The sequence below is a fragment of the Eptatretus burgeri genome, chromosome 9 (assembly GCF_056783735.1).
Source record: "Eptatretus burgeri isolate ZD-2024b chromosome 9, Ebu_testis_v1, whole genome shotgun sequence".
NCBI lineage: Eukaryota > Metazoa > Chordata > Myxini > Myxiniformes > Myxinidae > Eptatretus > Eptatretus burgeri.
The window spans coordinates 57,733,760-57,758,657 of record NC_140969.1 but is presented as its reverse complement, the minus strand read 5'-3'; the positions used below and the strand labels follow the sequence as shown (position 1 = coordinate 57,758,657).

The window sequence follows — 24,898 nt, the reverse complement described above, 5'->3', positions numbered from 1 at the left end:
TGGCAGCCACATACAGAAGCACTGCTTACCACTCTTCTTCCTTCCTCCAGCATAAATACGATTGAAGACCTCAGTGGTGACAACAATGTGATAATCATCCTGTTTTGTGCAATGTATTGTGCTGTTTCGGTAGGTCATTTAAAGGAGAGTGAGCCAAGAATCATAGTATCACAAGCATGGATGGATCAGTCTCAAATCACATTCTCTATAACAATGGTGGAAACCTATTTGTCTAAATGTTGGTAGATACATTAAGAATGACTGGACATTTAAAATTCTGGGAGTTTCCTCCTGTATGTTTGGGTTTACCTGTTTAGTGTTTCCATCTGAACACACAGCTCATGATGCTGTGATCTTTGGTTCAAACAGCATATTCCATGTTTATTTGTCTATTTTTATGCCTCCACAGCCGAAGCTGGAGGCATTATGTTTTTGACATGTCCATCCGTTATCCGTTTTTGTTCATTATCACAATAACTTCTGAACCATGGTAGGGATTTCAACCAAACTTGGCACAAGTATGGACTGTAATACAAAGACGAACTGATTCAATTTTATGCGCAAAAGGTAAAAAGTCACATACCCTTTGAAAATCATTTTGCAGACCATAACTCGATTTAGAAGCATCTCATCTTCTCTCTTCTCTCTTCTCTCTTCTCTCTTCTCTCTTCTCTCTTCTCTCTTCTCTCTTCTCTCTTCTCTCTTCTCTCTTCTCTCTTCTCTCTTCTCTCTTCTCATAAAACATAATAGTCGGTTGACATTCAACGTGGGGAGAGGCATATCCATTGATGCATTTGCATCAAATTCTATTTTGTAATTTCTTAATCTCCATGTAATTCATGTAAAGTACAGTGATGTCTCCCAACGTCCTTGTCCATACACGACAGCTCGGAAGTAGCTCCTGTTGTGCACTTTATGGGCAAGGAGTGGCGACGAGGAGTACGCTATACTTCAGGAAGGACTATTAAGCTGGCTGTTCCTCTGCTAGTATTTACTCAACGACATTAAAGATCTTCCAGACCCTTTGAAAAGTGGAGGTCATCGTGTGCGTGTGTCTTGTCAAAATTCTAAATGTGGGCATTTCAAAAACAGCACAGCCACATTTAAGTAATGATGCAACCAGCAGACTGAATTCATAATTGAATGCCATTCAAATATGCATTTGCCACATAGATGGTAAGCTGTATTCCTTGTATATGTGGATAGTTCACTCAACTTGTTCGTTTTACATTTCAAGGCAAATTGAATTTACAGTATTTTGAAGCAATCATAATTTGGCAAGAACACTGTTCATTCAATCGAACCATGTCGCAACCTATGCAACCCACTTTCCTAAACATGCCTTTTGCCCACAAATTCATCCATATCAATAAGGATTTAAATCTGTTTTTTTCAGGGTGTGAGGCTCATCGAGGATCTGCAACATAAATCACATAAATACATGAGACGACACCGGAATTGACTTCAGACAAACACAGCTGCTGAGCTTTGTGTCAATATCGTAACTTTCTGGGGGCACTTTATGTACTAGCAACACCATCTCTTTTCTCGATCACTTTTCTCCACACTTAAATAGGGGAAACTATGGAGAAATTTGCTCCTACCCACAGATGCCAGCCCACAGGGTTTGTGCATGTTCTATCCTTCATATGCTGAGTGTCAAGAACGAAGTAGAACGCACCATTCTTTGATATGACTTGGCCATGGTCGGAGTCATTTCATGGACGCTTTAACCATTAATCCATTGAGTCTGATAAACACAGAGGATATTTCAATAAAAATGCCAAAATTTCACATTTCAGCATTGAGTAAGAATTTCGCCAGAAATTGATGTCTCATTTTCCAAAATGTACTGTGAAAGTTATCAAACTCCTTATCATACTGTGCTTCCTGCAATTGCTTGTCTATTTGATCTATAACTCCTTGGATTTTAGACAGCTTTGTTAATCACATCCCACTCTCTCGACTTCTGTAACAGCCAAATGAATCTCCAACTATACGACGACTTTAACAGCCCCAGTTATTCCTGTCTTGTGGGGTCTTCTGGGCAAAGGTTTTGGCACAAGTCTTTCATGAACTGGCTGATTAGGCCTGATATTCGGCTGAAGGTTATTTGGTTCAGTATTTGCAGTTGGTCTTTAATGACCACAAACTCCACGAGTGCTGGCAGACGGGTCCTCCAGCTTAACGTCCTTTCAATTGACAGCATGCACACTGATGCATCACTGTACTTATGAAACACCCGAATGACAGTTTATAGCTGGATTAAGATTTGAACCAGGGTTAGACAGCTCAGAGGTGAGTGTGCATCCCTCGAACGTCGGCTATCCCAGCTATCTCCCTCTCATGGTCACTCTGCTTAATAAGTGCCGGAGGTTTGACTTCTTATTTGTCAAATCATCACCATAATGCTCGCATACATTTATATAAAGTGAACCTTTCACGGCATGCATTTCAGCAGATTGAAATCATTCAATTAGGCCTTGATTAACCACCTGAAGAGCCATGTTAGTTATGCGATTTTTGAGCCCAATCCTTTTTATTTTCTGATTTTATTTTTAACCTTTCATAATGCAAGGTATTTGGAAAAGAAGAGAAATGTGTGTGTTTTATTTTCCTTTCCAGGTGGAACCATAAAATTATTGCTAAAATGAGAAAGTCTCCATTTATTACAGGAAAGGGAGAAAGAAAACACATTGCATGTTTTGATTGTAATATGTTTTTCTCTCACAGATTGATCTCAAACTGATGGAAGACTTTGTGCATATTTCTTCTTCTTAGGACAGACATTTCTTCTTCTTTCATATGCAGCACAAGGCTGCGAGCAGCTGGGTTGTTGAGATTCAAACAATGACAGAGACATTAGTAGATATTAGTGTACTTTAACATAAACTACAAGGCCATTCGGAGATGACACATATGACGTATGGGATTTGAACCTGGGTCCCTTTGCATCGTGGACCAGGGCTTCAGATTACAAGCAAAGCCTGTTTTTCTGCATAAAGCTTCCTCCGAACAAAAAAGGTTTTCAAAGTACGACTCTTACTTTCACGAGATTATCAATACGGGAAGAATTTGAACTTTTTTTTTTGTGCACAAATAACACCTGGAGTGAAAAATCAAATCCCAGATGAACTATTTTAGTCTCAATAATGTGAACGACTCGAAAGAACTACAAAATAATTGTTTCAAACTCATAAAGCCCATCATTTAATTAGCCATTATATTCATTCAAGACGCTGAAGCCATTTCGTTTAAAGCACGCCTGATTTCATCGCCATTCGGTCCAAGTTGGGCTACAGGGAGTCGAGGTTAAGTGTCAGGTCGTTTTCAAATGACCACAGAGCCCTTGAGAGCGCAATTCATTGGAAAGGCACGAAGATGTGCAATTCATTCCGCTCGTCTCGCTGAACGATTTTCACTCCCTCTCCATCCAAGACACACCTCACTTACCAGATTTTTCGCTTCAGAAGTGAGACCAGTAAGGGTTCATGATCCCCAACTCACCAACTGATGTTGCTTCATTCTCCAGTCTTGCGAATTGCTTGATGAAAATGAATTTCAGTCAATAACCATCATTCTTCATTCCTTCCTATCAACACTTGGAAAACTTTTTCTTTTATTTCTTCTTTTACCCTGGAAAAACATTGGGTGCAATTTCATTTGAAATCATAACTTTGCAGTTGGTTTTGTTTGAAGCAGATAACTTTTTAGATGTGAGTACTAAATCAATGCAATGGTGTTCTTTGGGTGTTGCTGTGATCTGGGCAATTTTAACTATATTTCAAATGCTTACTTTGCCAGGAAGACTTTTCCAGCTGCAGTAGTTTATATTGACATTAATTTTACGAAAGCGCTTTTGAATTTATGTCTCTCTGGGGTCAAGAGTTACATTTGGGCATCTTGCTCGGAAGACTTGGCGCACTCATCACTGATAACTCATTGCAATTTTTTTCTGTTTTTACTGTTCATCTGTTATATTGCTTTGTCCATTCCTGTATAGTTCCCAAGACACTGATACAGTGTAGGATTATAAGATGTAACAAAATTCCTCTGTCGGGAAAGGTGGGGTTGTTGAAAATGAATATGGTGCTGCTCTCAAGCCCCCCTCCTGCATACATAAATCCTCTTCGGCCCTTTTGTTCAGTATACTGAGCATCATTTTTTTTTACCTCCTCCACCGAAGGTGGGTGGAGGTTATGTTTTCACTCCTGTCTGTTTGTTATTCGTGAAAATAGAATATTTTCAAGCATCTTTGTTGGCCGTGTGCATTATTACTTGGCAAAAAAATTTTGCCCAACTTTTTTGATCTGTTCCATTTGTTTGTTTGTTGATCGGCTCACCTACAGCCCAGACCTCTCAGCTGATCATACTGAAACTTTTGCAGATTGTAGGCAATGTCCCTGTGATGGTCGCGCGACAATGTTTTGTGAGATCAACATCTGTCAAAGGTCAACAACTTCGGTGCAATTTCTAAAACCCTCAATTTTCATCTGATTGATTTGACATTTGAACAAGATTTTCAGATCAGCTCACTGAATTCAGCCACCAATTATTTTGTGGTCAACATCGGCCAAAAGGTCAACATAGACCAGAAGTCAACAACTTAAGTGGAATATCTAAAATCGTCAATTTTCATCTTATTGACTTGAAATTTTTCATATGAGGTCACTGAATTCAACCACCAATTATTTGAGGTCAAAAGGTCAAATGGTCAACATGAGCCTAATTTATAAAATCGTCAATTTTAATCCGATTGACTTGAAATTTGAAGAGGATTTGCATTATTGGTCATTGATTTCAATGGCGAATTATTTTAAAGATCAAATTTGTTTCAGGGATTTCGCAAGTATCATGCTCTGCAAGACATCTTTCGTCTCTGTATGTCTTTCAGCAGGATATCTCAAAATGTTATGGATGGATTCAGACAAATTTGGTGGACAGGTTTGGTGTTTGACAAGGATGAATTGATTAGATTTTGGTGAAAATCTGGATTCAGATCTGAATACTAGAATTTAAAAAAATGATTCTTCACCATTATGTGATCGGTCCAAAAATGATATAGAGCATGCTATCTCAAAACGTTGTGGACGGATTCAGACGAAACCTGGTGGACTGTTTGGGTGTGTGCCAAGGACGAATTGATTAGATTTTGGGGAAGATGTGGGTCCGGATACGAGAATTAAAAAAAAAAAATTGAAAGTGATTCTTCACCATTGAAAGATGGGGCCGAAAATGATATATATATATATATATATATATATATATATATATATATATATATATATATATATATATATATATATATATATATATATATATATATCATAATATTTCAAAAAGTTGAAGATGGACTATGACCAAACTCGGTGGATGAGTGGGTTAGGTGACAAGAACAAGCCAATTATGTTTTGGTTCGGGTCAGGATCCAGATTTGATCTATCATTTGGAGACAAAACATAAACTATTCAGCCTGGTGGAGGTATGTGGCTCCACTGAGTGCCGTTGTAGTTAGTCTCGACCCAAAGGGGATGCGAGACTATTGCAGTGTGTGTGTGTGTGTGTGTGTGTGTGTGTGTGTGTGTGTGTGTGTGTGTGTGTGTGTGTGTGTGTGTGTGTGTCAGTGTCACTGGTTGTTATCTCCATATGCAGGTTTCAGAAGGAGGAATGTATCCACCTTCTCAAAGTATTCCAGGTCTCAAAGTATCCACCTTGATGTGTGCATGTATATATGTATGAATGTGTGCTCGTATATGTGTGTGTACAGTATGTTGAGATGCATGGTGAGCCAATGATGAATGGCAGTGAAGAGCCTGTCAACTGTTTTTTTTTTACAAGCCACCCTACTTATATACATGTTGTCCACCTCTTACTCTTGAGCTTTCACCTGCACCCACGCACACCCCTCAAACACGCAACCTTGAACATTATTGGACCTTTGGGGTTTGTCCCAGGAGCATGGGGGTAGAAGGGATTCCCCCATTGTTAAGTACAGAGCTCTGTTCATGACGACAGCTGGAAGGACCGAATGACTGAATATCTGGCCGGGTGGCAGAATGGGCAGGGTTGCAGGGGAACCCTCCAATGGCTGCCATGAGGCTGGCTTGTGGTGTGTGACGTGGCTCAATGGCTGGTCCCAGGCCGCCTTGGGGGATCTGAAGTGTGGCTCTTTGGCCCCGCCTGCCCCCAGGGCTATAAAGCCGCGCTCGGCGTGCTGATTTGCTCTCTCTCTCATCGCCCCCAAGCTACCTGGTCCTGGTTGCCACTCTCTCTCTCTCTCTCTCTGCTGTCGTCCCCAAGCTACCTTGGCTCTGGTTGCCGCGCTGTCTTTCTTCTTTTGTCTCGAGCTATCAGGGTCCTGATCGTGGCACGCACTCGTTCTCTCTCTGCCTGGGTCGTAGCACCCATTTCTTCCCTGGTCCTGCACGCGTTGGTTCATGCTCCAGATGGAGCTGGTGGGTCCGTGGTGGTGGAGAACAGTGTCCGCCATTTCAGAGAGTGGTACCAAGTTGGGGAGGGTGACGGTGACATATGTACCAGTCCCAATTTGTCTCCCCGTGTGTGTGTTGTCTGATGAGTACCCTGTTTTGTTAGCCAGCAGGTAAGGCATAGGTTAAGTCTGCAACTTGTACATTTGCTTTCCCTTTTTGTAAATACACATCTTGATTCCACTCTTTTTATTGCATTTCCCCTTTTCCTGCCCCAGTTTCCCTTTGATGCAATTAAAGCTCATAATCTTCCCTCCCTCCTTACCATACCCTTCATCGCTCATTGTAAATAAACTATTCTTGTTATATTTCCAATCTGCCTGTGGTTGTTTTTTCTTCCATTGGTCCAGCAATGTCCTTATGTAGATTAGCCAGAAGGTTATAATTCCCCACTAATGGGCTCTCGTATCAGTCTGGCATTGTGCTCGCGGAAAGCTCGGCTGCGTTAATCACGATCCAACAAAGATAATAGCATAATTACCGAGGGTGTGATTCCCCAATAAGGAGATCACGTGTTCTTCGGTAAACGGTGTCAGATGGAAGTCCCTAAGTCATGTGGTCAAGCTATTGGTGTTCACAGTCATTTAGCGACCCACCGCGACACAAAGTTTTTCGTGTGCGACAGCCTGCAATTCCCGGTGAGTCCGGGGAGAACCAGGGTCAGGGGTGTCAGACACCACAAGATTTGGTGATCTCTCCATCTCCCCCAACCCTTGTAGTACCCCCGCAACTCTGGGTCTGCAACAATATGTTATCTACACAAATAACTATCAGTGTGTGTGTGTCCTCCATAACTCCAAAACCATGAAATTTAGTGGCCCAAAACTTGGCATGCATACTTATCCTTGGTCAGCTCAACTTCACCTCGCACGTGTCTTCGCCACCATTTTGATTCGTTCGATTAAAAAATGCCTTGCCTTGGAAACACGATGTACTCTCACGGGCTAATTAAAGTATATAATCAAAATATTATATCTTATTTGAGAATCGGATCTCGTGGACTCAATAAGTGTCAAAATCTGGAATGAAACCTGAAAATTTAAAGTAATTAATGATTCCTCTCACAAAGCATATTTACTTTAAGCAAACATAGTCCAGCAACGTAGTGTGATATTTCAGATCAATTGTTCAAATTTGAATAAAAGCACCAAAATTGGTACATATGTAGAATAATGTATTCTGAACATTTCTAGATATGGAGCCACTCAAGATTTTGCCTTGGCCAGCCAAAGCTGACCAAGGCAAAATCTCGAGTGGCTCCATATCCAGAATTGTTCAGAATACATTATTCTACATATGTACCAATTTTGGTGCTTTTATGCAAATTTGAACAATTAGTTTGCTATGCTGCAGTACTAACAAGGATGTGATCCCTCCGTCTCCATATTTACACAAGAAAATGTGAAATTGGCAAAGCATTAACTTTTGCTTTTTCTACTGTTCGGATGATTATATTGAGTGAAGAAAAGATTAAGGAATGTGCAGAAAATGGAACTTCATTGATCGCAATGAAAATAATTAACCAACTGGATAACTGCACTCTACAAGCTGCTTTTGCAAACCATGGTGATACAGTCCACAGGGGTCCTTTTTTTTTTTCTAGCAATAACCTTCACAGTTTTCTTTTTCAGTTTTTTGCAATCTGCTTTCATTACAAAATAGTAATATAAATATATGAATAGTTGCTGCAATATATTAAGAGTCTGGATTTGCTGAAAGCACAAAAAGGTACATAGACAGCACACACAGACCATGCGATAAATGGGTACAAAACGACTTTGCTTTTTTCACTTTTTTGCGCAATCTGCTTTCATTATGAAATATTGATATGAATATATTAATTGATGCTGCAATATATTAATAGCCGGCCGGCTGTTGCTGCAAGCGCAAAGAGGTACATAGACAGCACACACAAATGTGGGACAAATGGTTACAAATGACTCTCCGTGGGGGTGTGTGCAGGTTTGCATGCTCGGTTATGTGTGTGCAGTGCGTGGGTTTCGCAGGTGTGCGGACTGAACTTGCGCCCGGGCCTGTGGTGTGTGGCGTCGCAGTGGAGGTTACGCGGCCATCTTCTGAACCATGTGCTTTGGCTCATGGGGAATGGAGGTGCTGCGGTGCCGAAGCCATGCAGGACGTGCCTTGCAGTGCGGGTGTGGGGAAATCCATGTGATTGAAACAATGAGTATATCGCCGAGGCATGGACTGTCGGGAGGTTAGAGGAGTGCGTAATTATATAACACGTGCACAGGTGCTGTTAATGACTGACGGCTTCCCCAGAGTGTAGCATGTACGTATCCAATTTGTAGTGAGCCAACTGGAGTGGTGCAAAGGTCACTGCATGTGCGAGCATATATGCATACAGGCAGGTCATTGCCAGATAGATCGTGTGGGTTTTAAATTCTCCTACTTGATCTTGTGCAGAACCCTGCGGTTGAAAAGAAAACAGTGCTGTTTGGGTGTGTTTTATCGCCCTGGTAGGCTGCCTTCCTTTCTCCTCCCCTCAATTGCCTTCCCTTCCCCCTCATGTTGCCTTCCCTTCCCCCTCACACTGCCTTCCCTTCCCCCTCATGATGCGTTCCTCTCTCCTCATGCTGCCTTCCCCTCTCACCATGCTGCCTTCCCCTCTCACCATGCTGCCTTCTCTTCATCTCCCCCTTCCACCCCCCCTCCCCCATGTATGTCTCTGGGCAGTGTCCGGGTAGTGTTTAGAATGACCCGTTTGACGTGCTGTTTTAATGTATCCCATTTCATTCATCCTGTTCTAATGCCGGCAGAAGAGGACCATACCACCCCCCCCCCTCTTGCTTTCCCTCAAGTCCCCATACAAATACAAGTCCAGAACACCCCCTTACCCTGCCCACTTCCCCCCTCTCTCCCCTATCCTCCTCGCTCATACCCCCCATCCCAGAGTGTATTGCAATGTGTGTTGAAGCACCGCTCTCACCTCTCCCCCTTCTTTGCTCCTCCCCCCCTGTTATTCACTCTCCCCTCCCCTTCCTCACTCCCCCACCCCTCCTCGCTCTCCCTCCCCCTTCATATTCCTGTCAGTGAAGGGACAGGTTGTATTTGCTCGTGTTTATACTCTAGAGTCTCGGCCATCCTGCCATCCCACTGTATAGGAGGAGAGATTGAGGATAACAGCCACCTGGAGCATTGGCATTGTTGGTTACAATGGAGAACAGAGTCTGTATGAGGTCTTTGCAAGTGCAAAACAATGTGATGACCCTCCTATGGGATTTGAATTGAGGAAAAGCAGGAGGCCTTCGATTGAAGTCAGATCCAGAGTGGAGTTGGCTGCAAACTGAGAGTCATTGGTTTTGGCCTTGGATTTATGAGAGACTAAACAACCCGTGAACATTTGGTTCCCGTTGTGACAGCGGTTGATGAAAAAAATCATTTCAAGTAAAAAAAAAAAAAAAAAGATAGCTCCAGCGAACTATACCGCTTTTGCATTGATCAAATACTCCCGAAGAGGACTTGACTGAATCGGAAATTGATTTTTTATATACCCGACATATATATATATATATATATATATATATATATATATATATATATATATATATATATATATATATATATATATATATATATATATATATATCGGGGCGTATAATGTGATACCGGTCATCCATCCGTCCGTCCGTTCCCTAACTCCAAAAGTTTTCAACTTTCACGTTTCATATTTGGTACATAGGTACAGACTGTGGAGACGGTGTCACTTCATACGTTCGTCATCTAAAGTGGTTGCCATGGCAACCAGGATGCTGTTTTCCATGTCGTAGCACAATTTTGTATATACCTTCTTGTTCTTCATAAATTGACGTGTTTGAATATATAATTGTGTGTGTGCGTGCGTGCGTGCGTGCGTGTGTGTCACAGAGTCTTTTTCGGGTGTATATTGTGCTCACTTCCGCTCTTGTTGTTATTAATAATTGTTTTCGTTGCCCGATTTGAACAAAACTTGATACTGCACACCACAGGCGAATGGTGAGTAAGGTGGCCGTAAAAATTTTTACGCAACCGTGTACCGTTCTGACTGTATTTCGCGAACATACATACATACATACATACATACATACATACATACATACATACATACATACATACAAGAAGAGAGTTTTCGTAATATATGGATGAAGACAGAAGTATTAGATGAAAATGGCGGTTTATTTTATGCTTAAAAATAAATCATTCTTTGTCTATACTAAATGTTTGAGATTTTAAAATAAATCATTTGAAGAAAACAAAAAAAGATAGCTCCAGCGAACTATACCGCTGAGGTTGTTTGCATTGATCAAATTCTCCCGAAGAGTACTTGACTGAATCGGGAATTGATTTTTTAATCATTTTTTCGTTGCCCGATTTGAACGAAACTTGATACTGCACACGCAGGAGAATGGTGAGTAATGTGGCACTAAAATTTTTGCGCTATAGTGTACCGTTTTGGCTAAATTTCGGGAACATACATACATACATACATACATACATGATGAGAGTTTTAGTAATATATAGATGGAGACTGACACATCAGGGCTGTTTAGAGGAGGAGACGTTTCTCAGATGGGGAATGGTATTTTGGAGACGTGGGTGCCATTCCACGTTGCATTGTCATCCCCATTATATAACGTGTACAGTGCACCATGACGCGGCTCGTGACAGCTGTTGTAATTATAAAACACATGCACAGGTGTTGTAATACAACATGTGCATGGCCACGGAGGCAGCTTGTACACTGCTCGCAACCTTCGGCCACCACTAATGCTTTGTGACTTAACTTTAATGAGCAGCATTAATGGTTTCAATGTCAGAATTGTTTTTTTTTGGTGTTGTTTTCAATTGAAGAAGGCTGACAGAATGGTCTTGATGTATACACACTCATCTCTCGAAGCTATCTACCCTGGGTTCGAATCCCGACCCAACTATAAACTATCACCGTGTGTACAGTCGCTTGGATGGACGTTAAACGGATTTCCCGTCAATCAGACACTAGTTGGTGGATGTTGAAGATACCACGGTGTTCTTCGCGAAGAGTAAGCGAGCGATTGCCGGCACCCTAAACATAGAACAACTTACACATTCCTGCTGTAACGACTGCTGCGAAGGTAATGGCAAACCACCTCGTGTAACCCTTGCTAAGAATCTACTTCGGCAGCACGGATGCTCTGTAACAGAGCATGGTACATCAGAATCAGTGTAAGAGGGTCTTTTATTGGGTTGACCAGCATGTATTGGCTCGCTACGCTCGCCTCTCCTCACGTCATTGCAGAGATTGATGTCACAGGTTTGCTGTGTTGGCATGATTTACACAAATCATAATGCATACATTTCTTTTCCATAAATTTCTTTGTAATATTGGTGATATGTTTATTTGAAAAAAAAAATATATATATATATATATATATATATATATATATATATATATATATATATATATATATATATATATATATATATATATATATATATATATATATATGAAGATCGAAGTGATCAAAGTGGTCAAGGGTCGAAGTTGTCTAATCTGTCTGCAGGGTGTAAGGGGTCTAAATTCACCACCACCTCTTATCACCACTGTTCACCACCACCTCTTATCTTCCCCCATACAAATCCTCTATCTTTTCTACCCCCGATAATCCACCCAAGCCCACTTCCTTCATTTCTCCTGCTTTCCTTCCTGAAAGTCCCTGAAATGTCCATCTTCTCTTCGCCATGTTCCCCGTCCCATCCCCATCCCTCTCCCTTCCACAGTTCACCTAATGTGTCTGTTCCCCACTGTTTTGTCCCTTCCACTCCCGCCCCTCTTGTCTCATGCCTCCTTGCTGTGAGTTGTGTGTTAGCTCTTATACGAGCCTCGACCAAGGTATACAAAAAAAAAAAAAAAAAATGGTGTCAAGGTCTAAGGAGTCTGAAGGGTCTTGGGGGTGTTTTGGGTCTTTTGGGTCCTCAGTGACTTTTGGATCTTGAAGTGATGTGACGAAGTGCAATGAAGCGCTATGGGAAGGAATAAGAAGGGCCAAAGAAAGAAAGCTCAGAGGAAGTGCTTTGAGTAAGAACAAGAAGTGATCTGCAGAGCGAACGGACTCATCAGAGCCCCTGGAGTACAGAGGACAGAGGGGTGAAGAAAAGGGCCTGGAGAGAGGATGGAGGGCAGACCAGGAGGATTTGTGTGGAAAGGACGGAGAAGGTCATGAGGGTTGGTTGAGAGGCGACTCATCTCTGGCTTACTCCATCTTTGAACTGACTTCATCACTGGCTCTTGTCTTTTTGGTCTTTGGGGTCTTCCGGGTCTTTGGGGACTTCTGGGTCCTTGGATACTTTTGGTCCTTGGGGGTCTTCAGAGTATTTTGGGACTTTTGGGTATTCGGGGTCTCTTGGGTCTTTTGGGTCTTCAAAGTTTTTTGTGTCTTCGGGGTCTTTTGGGGTCTTTAGGGTGTTTTGGAACTTTCGGGTCTTCAGGATCTTTTGGGTCTTTGGGGTCTTTTGAGTCTTTGGGGTCTTCAAGGTATTTTGGGGTCTTCGGTGATTTTTGAGTCTTCAGGGTCTTTGTGACTTTTGGGTTTTCAGGGAGTTTTGGGTTGTTGGGGTCTTCAGGGTCTTATTGGGTCTTTGGTGATTTTTGGGCTTTTGGGACTTTTGGTGTTTTCGGGGCCTTCGGGGTATTTTTGTGTCTTTGGTGACTTTTGGGTCTTCAGGATATTTTGGGTCTTATGGGTCTCTGGTGTCTTTTTGGGTTATCTGCGTCTTTTTGGCACACACACACACACACACACACACACACACACACACACACACACACACACACACACACACACACACACACACACACACACACACACACACACACACACACACACACACACACACACACACACACACACTTTAATTGATGGATTCAGCCTAAACCTGGTGGGTGAGTGTGTGACTCACCGATTCGATGTTGGTGTGTGACAAGGACGAATATGGTTCCGATACAGATCTGGCCGAGATGAGTGGACACAAAATGTAAACTGTCCGGGTTGGCGGAGGTAGTGTATGCGCTCTACCGAGTGATGTTGTAGTTTCACTGAAATATACTTCTGTAGTGTCACGCAGCTTTCATTGGGCATTCATCACGCGCATTGTAGTCCCACACAGGTGAAATGTTGTGGGAGTGTAGGGACTAGGGAAGGGTCATAAAGCATTCAAATTGGATAACATGCTGTATGAAGCACGATTATGTTGGTGAACATGCATGAAAATTGTTTTCTTTCTTTCATAAAATGCACCTTGATACTAAATATCATTGGGTTATTCTTCAGTTTTATACTCCATCAAGGAAACAAGGAAATAACCTCACAAAATGAAAGATCATGTTTTGTCATTTAATCTCAGCAAAACTTGAGCACAATTGGTTAAATGGTTACCAAGACACAGGAATTTTAAAAACGAGTGCTTTGTGCAGTGTTCAGGTGAGGCTTTGCGTGTGAATTCACCTGCGTGTGTGTGTGTGTGTGTGTGTGTGTGTGTGTGTGTGTGTGTGTGTGTGTGTGTGTGTGTGTGTGTGTGTGTGTGTGTGTGTGTGTGTGTGTGTGTGTGTGTGTGTGTACTGTGTATGGTGTGTGAGTTGGACGGTTGGGAGTGCGAGTGTACTCTGGTGTGCGGGTCGGAAGATTCATCGTATTGATGACAATGATCATGATTACACTGAGATAGCCAATAAGCATAAATGATCGAATGATGATGAAATGCCTGTTATTGGAGTGAATATCGTGACTGATTCAGGAGAAATACAGTGAAGTGGTAGCAATGGCAGGTGGTGATGATAATAGTCACAAAACGATTAAATAAAGTGAAGATTATTATTGAAGGAGAACGTCCCAACGTTTAGTTAAAAAAAGTGCAATTATGAAATTGATTACATGTACACATTTGTGCAGCAAACATATTGTTATGTGGAAGGGGGATGGGAGGTGAATCCCCATAGCTTGACTGTGTTAAGTGTAGTATGGTCCGTGTGTTTCGAGTAGGTTAGATTGCAATGTAACAGGGACCTGTCAGTGTCGGTCGTTTGTTATAGGTGACGCTGTGGAGGCAGCGTATGTAATTTATACACAGGATTGTCAGAGTAATATTGTATGTGTAAGCACCTCCTGTTTATGGGCAGGGCCAGGTGAGGACTTCCTTTCACGAAAAGCGCCGCATGGGTGCAAAATCCAGTGTGTGCATGCCATGGCGGCACAGTGTGCTGTGGAGCCAGATGTGGCAACAGATTAGTTTTTATTCGTGCCACCCTGTAGGCAGGACGGCCCGGAGAAGGACTCCGCCCAAAAGGAGTAGGAGGAGGAGGAGTAGAAGGTGATCATGGAGGAGTTTGTGAGGCAGAACATGATTGTGGTTTTCCATGAAGAATATTGGCTCAAGCTTATATCATCACCCTGTTTTTGGAGAGGAGAATAAGCGACATCGGAGAGAGAGAACTCCATGTACAGGAAGCCAAAAAGCGACCTCTGAGAAACAAGAGAACTCCACGTGCACGAAGTGCAATGAAGCGCTATGGGAAGGAATAAGAAGAGCCGAAAGAAAGCTCAGAGGAAGTGCTTTGAGTAAGAACAAGAAGCAGAGCGAACTGACTCATCAGAGCCCCTGGAGTACAGAGGACAGAGGGGTGAAGAAAATGGCCTGGACAGAGGATGGACTGCAGACCAGGAGGATTTGTGTGGAAAGGACAGTGAAGGTCATGAGGGCTGGTTGCGAGGCTACTCATCTCTGGCTTACTCCTTCTTTGAACTGACTTCATCACTGGCTCTCGTCGTCTCGTTCCTGGCTTTCAAAAGCAGGTTTCATTGAGTCCTGCAACTGCGCATCATAGACAAAGGAAAGTCCCTGCCTGCAAAACTTAACATTTGTGTGTATATAATATGTTGCCTCGAGTGGGTTAGGTTTCGCTCTTTGTTTCTCTTCATCGTACTGTCAGACCCCGACATTCGCGGTTCCACTATTCACGGACCCCACATATTCGCGGTCCAGAAAATGTGACTTGTTTCTACATTCACAGCCTTGTGCTTTTTAGCATTTTTTCTGACCTGCTTCTACATTCACAGCCCTTTGCTTGACGTATTCGCGGTTTTTCACTGGATTTTTGATTTTCCCTTGTGAATCACGAACCGCCGAGAACCTACCTCCCTGTTTCCATTGAAACAATGCCTCAGCGTTCACGGATTCAACATTTGCGGCATTTTTCAAGAACCTATCCTCCACGAATGTCGGGATCTGACGGTATATAAGTTTACGTCATACCAAAGACCCCACTTTACTTACTCACTTTAGTGAGTCTCACTACTTTAGTGAGTATTACTCACTCACTCACTCACTCAAAGATTACTCACTTTAGTAAGTCACACTAAAGACATTAAAATGGTACATGCTGCTTACTTGCTTAACGTTCATCATTTAAAAGGATAGAAAACAGACAAACAATGCTGGGAAAGCAATGGCAAACCACATAGTATAACCCTTGCCAATAAACTGCTTTGGTAGCACCAGCACCTTCGGCAGAGTATGGTACATCAAATCAAATCAATGTACTTGTCAGGAGGTGTTTTTTCAATTGCCCTCAACTTCATCATAACACTGTAAGTACGATATGATAGACATGCTCACACATTCAATTTACAGTTCACTTCACTGACTTTTTTTTGGATACATAGTCAAGGCTCGTGGAAGAGGGAGTACTCTGACTGGATCAGGACGTAACAGAAGGAAACTCTAAGGAGAGAAAACTGGAAAATTGGAAGGAGGAAGGACTTGGGTAGGATTAACTTGGGTAGAAAAGATCATGGTTTTGGATAGGGGATGATTTGAGATGATGGTGAACAGCTGTCTTGAAGACCTGGAGGGAAGAATGAGATTGAAGAGGATCTGGAAGTTGGTTCTACAGGTGGGAAAAAGGAACAAATGAGTGGAAGTGAGCAGTGATCCTGGATTTAGGTAGTGTCACCAGAAGGGGGTTGATGGTGGACCGTGTGAACACTGCAGAAACGAAGGGAGACAAAGCACGGAAATAGCAGAGGGTACAAGACCAGAAAGGAGGCGGTAGAAGACGGAGAGACCACAGACCTGTCTGCGATGGCAAAGTGATAAGCCCATAGACTCATCTTCGGCTTGGGAGATGCCAACAATCTTGAAAGCCTTGGTTTCAGTGGAGTCAAGCTGGGCAAGACATGAGACAGGGGAGCCAGCCCAGGTGGGAGAGTAGTCCTCCATTAAGCTGTGGATGAAGGCCATGTAGATGGATATGAGTTGTTATGCCAAGGAGGGACTTTGTACGACAGAGGATTCCCAGTCGGTGGCTGGCTTTGGAGGCCAACTTTGAAATGTGGTTTGCCCATAAAAGATCTTGGCTGAGAGTGAGACGCAGGAGTTTGAATGACTGAACTTTCTCAAGAGGATTGTAAAGAAAGTAGATTGGGTTTGCCAGACAGTCCTTTCAGAGAGACAGTGAGTGTGTGTGAGATTTGTCAGGATTGAAAGACATATTCCAAGTGTTTGATGAGATTGTGAGTTGTTGTTTTTTTGAAGGCCTGAGGCGATGGAAGAGGCTGCAGCCCACCTGTTTGAAGGATGAGGGATATCATGGCGGCGGGGGCAGGGGGGGGGTCATCAGTAAATAGATAAAGAGGATTTTCCAGAGTCAGAAAGATCATCGATGAAGATCAAGAATAGGACTGGGCCCAGAACACTGCATTAGGGCACTCCAACCATGACAGGGAGAGGAGATGAGAGGATTCCGTTGAGTGCCACATGTTATGCCTGGTGTTGGCTTAATGGTTAGGGTGGCGGGCTTTGGATCCTCGGGTCCTGAGTTCAAATCCCGCTCATCTGTTGAATTAATACCAGGTGGAGTTAACTTGGTGTGTCATCCTTCTGAGCTTGGCAAAATGAGTGCAAGCATGCTGGTATACTGTGTCGGAGTGACGACCCATCCAGAATTGTGCCCAATAGCCAAGGAGACTCCTTAAGCAGCACCAATACTCTGCACAGAGTATGGTCCCAATCTCCTCTCCTCCTCCACATGTTGATTACGAGAGCAGAGGAAGTCAGTAAGCCATGTGTGGAGTTGCTTTGGATGCCACAGGCAGAGACTTTGGAGAACAAGGCAGGATGCCAGACTGTATCAAAAGCACGAGAAAGGTTAAGAGACACCCCTGATCTCTTGTGTGACATTGAGGGCATCCATCCATTGTTTGATGAGTCGAAGCAGCATGTCCAAGGTCGAGTGACCTGGTCTGAAGCCAAATTGGTGATTTGAGATGAGGATGTTGGAGAAAAGGAAGGATTTCTTCTCAACTTGAGATGATGGATTCCATGACCTTGCTGATGATTGGAAATATGCTGATAAGTCTGTAGTTGAGATAATCCGTTTTTGCACCTTTTTTAGTATAATGCAGTGATGTTGATGGATTTCCAAGCAGATGGAAGATGACCGAATGCAAATTATAGGGTGAAAATGGCAGAGAGGAAGTGCAAGAGCAGCAGAGCAGGTTTTAACTTGCAAGGTGTCACTGGTCTACAAGAGCTCCGTGTGGTTGTTGTTGCTGTTGTTGTGGTTGTTGTTGGTCGATTTTTGAAATGTGCACCCATTGGCCGGACAGCTGCCAGACCCCACCCACATTTCTCGCTTGACTCCACCCACCATGGTATCCAGACAAAATAATATGGCCATCTTGGTTTTCTGGTGGGCCTAAGCCATCAGGCCTGTAGACCTCTGCTGCACATATATACTGCCCAGCTTTGTTGCGTTGTATTTCCATTGGCTTTGGTTTAGTCGTGTTGCTCACGATGAGGGACCCCCCAAAAAATCGAATCATGTCGAATGAAAATTATAATTTAAGCTTAATCAAGCCCGTCAGCACGGATGGTATGCGCCTCCCTTTTCCTGTGGTAATTTTGTTCAACATCAACCGATTTCCATCAGCTTTGTTACGATGCGGTCCACATGCTTCTTCTGTTGCCTCTTCCACAACTGAGTAAAATGTGCTTCTCTCATGATTAATACTGTACCACCACTTGGCAAAAGTTGCCTGCTCGATTTACGTGTTCTTTTTGAGAGTTTTCCCCATCGACTTTTGTAATTGTAAGTTGTAGCGTGTGGTACTGTGTTGCGTTTATGTCACAGGTTGTGACCACAGTGCGGTCATTCTTGTTGGGACACATGAGCTAATGATGTCCGGTCCGGTAGCAGCGTCGGAGTCGAGGGTTGAAAAAACCTTCTCCACCTTCTCAGGTGCAAAAGACACAGAGTCCAAGAGCAGTTTGGTACGACAGGTTTGAAAGATTTGAAAGCAAACACAGAATTGACGCATTCAGACTTCTCATGAGCAAAGTCGGCTGTGGTGGACTTGACAAGATTTCACTGACATTTCTGGTAAATTAACCTTGTTAAAATTCGTTAAGATATTGCCCTTTTGGTAATGCGCATGTAGATATGCACAGTGAAAATTGCAGGGGCATGTCTCCAATATGGCCTTATATACTACAATAAGACAAAATATCAACAGCACTTGGTAGTACACATACTGTTGCGGATTTGGAAACCTTGTGCACACAGTCAGGTCCCACAGTTAGTTATGTCGATAAGTATGTGCACAGGTAGAATCCATCCCCTTCTGTCTAATGGGAATTACATGTGTGTGCTACGGGTTATTTTTTTTAGCTAGGTTTTTTTTTTTTACAACAACTACTATTACATTCTTAGCTACAACAACTACAACAACGACAACAACAGCACGCCATCCTGTACTCGACCCGGTCGCCATTACGCACGTGTTTTTGGCTGAGGACGTGAGCAGATCCTTCGTCGCCTCGGGTCGAAGCTCCGCTCCGAGGAGGAGCAGAGAGCGTTTCCTCCAGCCAATGAGCGGAGAGCGAGCACCACACGTGCGCTCCAGCCAATCGGGAGGCCGCCACGAGTCGCCTGACAACCCACTGTCCAATCAGGAGGCGGGTGGCGGGTAGAAGAAGCCCCTCCCTCCTAAAGAGGAGTGTGGTGGTCTGGACCAGCGTTCGGCAGACAGGATTGTGGCAATTGCGGCACGGTCTGTGGTTGTCGACGAGCGTACTGGAGGATCGTGGTTCGAGAGCGGTCTGCAGTCCTGGTGGCGATTGCGGTCTGTGGTCGTTGTCGAGCGGTCTGCAGTCTTGGTGCTGGCAACGCCAAGGTCGTGGGTTTGAGTTCCACCATGGAGGTTCAGATCGGTGTGACTGCACGAGGCGGGACAGGTACCCTGGCCCGGCTCTACTGACTGAAGACCCATTGAGGTCAATTTGCGTGTGTGTGCGTGCGTGCGTGCGTGCGTGCGTGCGTGCGTGCGTGTGTGCGCGTGTGTGTGTCCGTGGGCCCCGTCTGTAAGTAGAATTGTATAAGTGTTCTCCTTTCCTTGTAAATTACATTTATTGTATTTGGTAAACTCTTCCGTCTTGCGTGTTCCCCTACCCCATTATAAATAAGTATCCCTTTTGTTAAATGTTCCAGCTCGTTTCTGTGTTTCTTTCATTGGCTAAGCACGGTGTGTGTTGAGAAATAGCGATGCAGTAAATTGTTCATTTGGACCAACAGGCCTTGGTAACCTCTGCTCGGGTTACACATGGTTCGGGCTCGGTAACGGCTCGTCCCGCTCGAGGTCTGTCGAGGGTGTGAATTCCCCGGTAGCTTTGCCGCGTGTGTAATTATTGGTGATTCATGATCCAGTAAGGGATCCATGCCTTTCAGACTTATCCGAGTCACGACCTAAATTCTGGTGTGTTCGGTGGAGTCGACTCTACTGCTCCCTCTAGCGGTCGTGCTCGCCACTGATACCCGGCCCCGCAACAATACCTCCACCTGGCGTGTTATGTTTTGTATCCCACTGAGAGGCCAGATCTGCATCTGTACCTTAACCAAAACCTAACCAGCTTGTTGTTGTCACCGACTCAACTCAACCATCAAGTTTCCTCCAAATCCATCCATTTGTTTTTTTAAACTCGTTTTTGGCCCTATCTCTCAATCCATTGGGACCACACTCTGTACAAACCATCAGTGCTGCCGAAGCAGTCTCCTGGGCTATTGGGCACAATCTTAGACAGGTCACCACACCGATGCAGGATACTCCAATGGCTAAATCATCCCAGCAAGCTGGTACTCATTTTGCCGACCTCAGAAGGGTGATAGGCCGAGTCAACCCCACCTGTTATTAATTCAACATCCGAGCAAGACTTGAATTCAGGACCCTCGGATCCAAGCCCACCACCCGAACCTTTAAGCTAACACCAGGAATCCTATCTCTCAATGGTGAAGAAGAGTTTTTTTTTAAGTTTAAGTTCTCGTATCTCGAACAGGATCCGATGTTCACCAAAATCTCATCAATTGGTCCTTGTCACAACCTAACCTGTCCAACAAGTTCTGTCCAAATCCGTCCATACATTTATGAGATATCCTGCTCACAGACAAACACACAAGCAGACAGACAAACAGGGTGTAAACATAACCCCCATCCACCCTTGGTGGCAGAGGTAATGAAATTATGTATCTTGAATTTTTGTTTGGTTCTTTTTGGTGCATGTATTTCAAAATCTCTCAGACTATGAACCTACATACATCTATATGTGGGGAGTCATTATTACTTTAAGGAAAGAAAATTGTACTTCACATAACTTGTTGTAAGCGTGTATCCATGAAATAATAATAAAAAAAGTACTGAATCTAATTCACTGTCAAAGAAGCCGATGTGACATTATTAATCTCTATCATGAACGCTGAACTCTCCTCGTTTCCCAACACTACTTTCCAAAGCAGACATAAGAGTGAATAGATGGGACAACGTTATACACATCCACTTGGACAGAGCGTGAGATGACAACGAACCTTTAACCTCAACTCTGTAAGATTTCTCTTTCAAGCGAGCTTGGACAACTCCCCCAGGTTCTCTTGGAAAATATGAAAAGTTTTCCACATGATCCAATTTATAATGATTCTCTCCTCCTTGCAACGACTTTGGTAATGGGCGTGGCAGCCACATTTAGCGATGCTTCAACATACAAAACACGATGATCGAAGCGAGTGTGTTCCCGGGTTCTTTTGTTTAGAACCAGTCAAGCGTTGTCATGCCAACGTGATGTCACATTTCAGTGCTCTGTTGCACGATTTTCACACAGCAGTCATTCCTCTTGAGCACATGCTGAGAGTTGTAAGATATATGATAGAACAGATGTTCTATTACGCAGAAGGAAATTATTTCAGAAACTCTGACATCACCAACATAACTCACCGTGGCTTTCTACCAAGTAGCAATATACGTCAGCGTACTCAATGCGTGCATGGCCATGCCTTTGGATCGTCAATCGAAATATCTGCTTGACGGTCATAAGAACACTTTTCTCAGCCAATCCCATCCAATTTCACCTCAAAACGATGTTTAACACCGTTGCTAAGATTTTTCAGGTACTTGAACAACATTTGGGTGGACTATTTAACATAAAATAGAGTTCATAGAACATGGTACCCAGCGCAGTGTTCATTTTCACTTCAATTTTAATAAAATAATGATTTTAATGATCGTTTAAAAATTCGAAAGTTTAGTGCAATTGAAGTAGCCCAGAAGCAGTTCTGAACATCACCGTTAATAAACAACCTCATTGAACCTTTATTTAGATTGAAGCGCTACACAACAAAACTGGAGCATTTTGGGAGTATTATGATAGTCGAGTTGTGCACTCCAGTGTTCAAATACTGGCGGACCCCAGTACTTGCGGGGGACACGTTCCTGAAAAATACCATGAATCGCGAGGCATTGTTTCAATGGAAAAATTGGTGATAGGTTCCCAGCGGTTTGTGCTTTATGAGGGGAAAAAAAAATCAAAAATCCGTTGAGAAACTGCGAAAAGCCACGAATATGCGAAGCTCAGCGCTGCGAATGTCGAAGCAGGTCGCATTTTACAAACAGCGAAAACGCGGAGTCCGCGAATAGCAAATCCGTGAATCGATGTTTTATTTTATTTCATTTTATTTTTAGATCCTCGTGTAGATCTCTATGTCTTACGTTGTTGTTCTTCATCTTCTTCTTGTGGACTTTTCTGTTTCACAGCCTACAGTTTTCATCAAAACTTCCTGAAACTTGGCATATATATGTAAAAATACCCTACGCAGACAGTAACCATCTCCGATTTTGGAAATTCCTCCTAGAAAAAAATGTATGACGTCAAAATGTCTCCGCTAATGGAAATCGCCTAAAAAATTATCTCCGAAACTAGGCAAGCTTTTTGAATTCTGTTTGCGGGAATCGAACAGGGCATTAGCAGAGATGAATTACTGCACATATGATGCATCACTATGATGTCATATCAATTATAATGACGTCATTCCTATTTTTTGTTTCACAACCCAGAGTTCTCATCGGATCTTCGTGAAACTTGCCATGTGTATACAGAAAGCCCACGCACAGGCAGTAACAATCTCCGATTTTGGAAATTCTTCCTAGAAAAAAAGTTGACGTCATAATATCGCCGCTAATGGAATGAAATCGCCGATACCATTATTTCCGAAACTCGGCAAGCTGTTTGAATTTTGTTTGCGGGAATCAAGCTGGGCATTACACAGATAATTTATCGCAAACCTGATACATCACAATGACGTCATATTCGTTTTTATGACGTCATCATTAAGAGGATGAGGATCTTCGCTCATTTGAGCTTGTTGTATATACATTGTCGAGGCTCATATGAAAGCTAATCCACAACGCAGAGCAATGGGGGGGGGGGGCATGAGACAAGAGGGGCAGGAGAGGGAAGGACAAAACAGTGGGGAAAGGAAACATTAGGAGATCTGTGGATGGGAGAGGGATTGGGCGGGGAACATGGGGTATACAAGATGGACACCACAGGGACTTTCATGAAGGAAAGCAGGGAGTTCGAAGGAGGTGGGTTTGGGGTGGATTAATGGGGGTAGAAAAGATTGAGGTTTTGGATGGGGGAAGATAAGAGATGGTGGTGAACAGCTGTTTTGAAGGCCGAGAGGGAAGAATGGGATTGAAGAGAGAGTGGGAGTTTATTCCAAAGGCAGGAAAAAAAGAGGAATGAAAGAGTGAAGGTGAGCAGTGATTCGTGATTTTGGTAATTTTACCAGAAGAGTAACATCCTTCATCCTGAGCGCCCTGTGGAAATATGGGGAGGGGGGGTCATATCGCAGACAGAGCGGGGGGGGGAGGGAGGGAGAGACCAGAGAGGAGACTTTGATGGGCCAAATTTCCTCCTCCTGTGTTCGAAGTTCTTTCTCAGGGAACAGATTGAAAAAAAATTATCGGATACGGATACGGATCTTCACCAAAATTAAACCAGTTCGTCCTTGTCACACACCGAACCTGTCCACAAAATTTCTTCCCGATTCGTCCACAACTTTTTGAGATATCGTGCTATATATCCTTTTTGGTCCTATCTCTCAATGGTGAAGAATCACTTTAAAAATTCTAGTAGTCGAATCCGGATTCGGATCTTCACCAAAATCTAATCAGTTCGTCCTTGTCACACACCAAACGTGTGCACAAAATTTTATCCGGATCCGTCCAGAACTTTTTGAGATGTCCTGCACACAAGCAGACAGACAGACAAACAGACAGGGGGTGAAAACATAACCTCCTTCACCTTCGGTGGCAGAGGTAAGAAATAACAATTTTAAACCATAGTCTTCAGTGATTGTTCATTCATTAACCTCCGCCATCGAAGACTCAACATTTTAAGACAGGCAGCAGCCTCTTCCCTCTCTGCAGACTATGATATAATCACAAGCTGGTCAAACACTTGGAATGTCTTTCAATCCTGAAAAATGTCACACTCTCACTCTGTCTCTCTGAAAGGACCGTCTCAATAACCATCCCCTCTACTTTATAAACAATCCTCTTGAAGCAATTCAGTCACTCAAACTTTTGGGCTTTACTCTCAGCCATGATCTTTCTTCGGCAAATCACACTTCTCAGTTGGTCTCCAAAGCCAGTCGCTCATTTGGCATCCTCCGTTGTGCAAAGTCCTTCCTTGGCACACACCTGAATTCATATCCGCCCACAAGGGTTTCATCCACAGCTTGATGGAGTAATGCTTTCCTCTCTGGACTGGCTCCCCACCTCACACCTTGCTGAGCTCGATTCCTTGGACACCAAGGCCATGAAGATCATTGTAATCTCCTGCAATGAAGCTGAGTCCACGAGTATCATTTTCACAGGTCGGTGGTCTCTCTGTCTTCTCCTGCTTCTTTTCTGGTCTTGCACACTCTGCTCTTTCTGTGCTTTGTCCCCTCCCACCAAGGTTTCTGTATGGTTTTCTGCAGGGGTTTCTGCAGAAGAGAGTGTTGGAGTTTGGTCCAGAGGCAGGGAAAAAGAGGAATGAAAGTGGGAAGGTGAGCA

General features: G+C 43.4%; 1 protein-coding gene across 33 annotated transcripts in view; it reads left to right on the top strand.

The window, feature by feature from the left end:
- LOC147020161 (CUB and sushi domain-containing protein 3-like) overlaps window positions 1-24,898 on the top strand; it is a 1,491,173-nt gene that overhangs the window by 217,500 nt on the left and 1,248,775 nt on the right. The window lies entirely within an intron of this gene.